Source organism: Gymnoscopelus braueri (assembly GCF_963280865.1).
Source record: "Gymnoscopelus braueri genome assembly, chromosome: 17".
In the NCBI taxonomy this organism is placed as follows: Eukaryota; Metazoa; Chordata; class Actinopteri; order Myctophiformes; family Myctophidae; genus Gymnoscopelus; species Gymnoscopelus braueri.
In genome coordinates, this window is record NC_137617.1 from 16,633,861 (window position 1) to 16,635,738 (window position 1,878).

The window sequence follows — 1,878 nt, forward strand, 5'->3', positions numbered from 1 at the left end:
GGGAAATAGAGAAATGAGAGGGAGAAACACACATACTCAGAGGTCATCTGCCCCTACGTGCCGCCCATCTGTTCTTGATTGTCTCCACCAGGCCGAAAGCATGGCCAAGACTATTTTTGCACCCTGTCCATCCGTCCGTCCGTCCGTGTCTGTCCGTGTGTCCGTCTGTCTGCGAGCAGCTAATCTCTGGCTCTGTTGGCCCAGTCGCTGCAAAACTGTGCCCGCACGCTCCTTGGATGACAGAAATTAACATGGTTTATTTATGTTGTATATTATGTTACTGATGAGTGATTGATATACTTCAAAATGTTATTCATAAAAATACAAAGTAAGCTATTTATTTTATTTTAAGTAATATTATGTTTACTTACAAGGTGTACTCCTTTTGAAACTAAGGTACAACACAAACTTGTTTGCTTCATAGCTGTAAAAGAATTGGAACTGTAGTGCAAACAAAAGAAAGAGCATACAACGAATGCTTTTACAGTCTGTGTCATAATTTTCCCTTCGCTGATTAAATATATCATGAACAATGGACTGGTTTTGTTAGTGTAATATTGTTCAGTCACCAGAACCAAGGACGGGTGTTTTCATTGAATCTAACATGGTTAAAATGAAGTTTGAAGTTACAATAGGTTTGCATAGGAAGGGAGTGTGTCTGATAAAATGAATATCAAATATCTAAATACTGAATCAAGCAACTGTCTGGGGTGCTCACAAAAGCCTGAGTAGACGTTAGAATGCCCCCAAAAAGTGAAATATCCATTTAATAGATCTGGGCCCTTAACAAAAAAAAGACAGACATACATAACAGAACTAAAGTCAAGCACTAGAAAGGTGTGCTCCCTAGAGCAGGGGTTCCCAAAGTTGGGATAATAAAAAATTATTTTGGGTAATAAAAATAAATAAAAAAAACTTTATTTTATTTTATTTTTTATTTTTTATTCAACAGAATGGATGAAATACAATCTAAAAATGATTACAAATAGTTCATTTTACCATTTTAATACATTACAAATGTGCATCGAATGTGCAAGTTTTTGTGCATAAATTACCTCCAGGGTTAGGTGGGGTCGCGAGTCAATGGTCACATTATTTTGGGGTCGCGGGCTGAAAAGTTTGGGAACCCATGCCCTAGAGCATAGATCTCTGCCAGACATTGCTTTTTAACCACTTAAACCCTATATACTTAGTTGACCGGGGTCTCCCAGGGCTTTATAATTGGTCCACTCAATTTCTTTCCTCTACACCAAATCTCTTTGCTGAAAATAGCCGATCTACAAGCTCACAACCCATTACAATGCAACGTATGAGAGCTTGCAGATCTGCTATTTTGCCAAACTTGTATTTGTTATTGCTATGGGAAATATTTATAATATAGCAGTATTAGCAGTATTCTCTTTAGTACACTACAGCTGTGTAAAACTCCTGACATATGCAGCTTCATGTGGCTCCTGTTGAGGTTGCGTCAATGTTTTCTCTTCTCTTCTCTTCTCTTCTCTTCTCTTCTCTTCTCTTCTCTTCTCTTCTCTTCTCTTCTCTTCTCTTCTCTTCTCTTCTCTTCTCTTCTCTTCTCTCTCTCTACAATTCAAAGGGGCAGATGTGCAATAAAATAAAAGAATCTCCCTATTAGAATAAATAAATGAATTTAAACAGAGTTGTGTAACATTGCTACTTTATAATCAAATATAGTAGGTAAAAGACTTAAATAATACACACTGAACAATTGTGCTTTTGCTGTTATATAAACAAAGGTAATTCAATATATAAAAATGTAACACGTTCAAGAGTTATTGGTCAAAATGTAAAGTGGCCTGTTATAGCATCACCATGAGCCCAATTAAAAACTTTTTTGGGTGGAGTGTCTTCCTTGGCCTA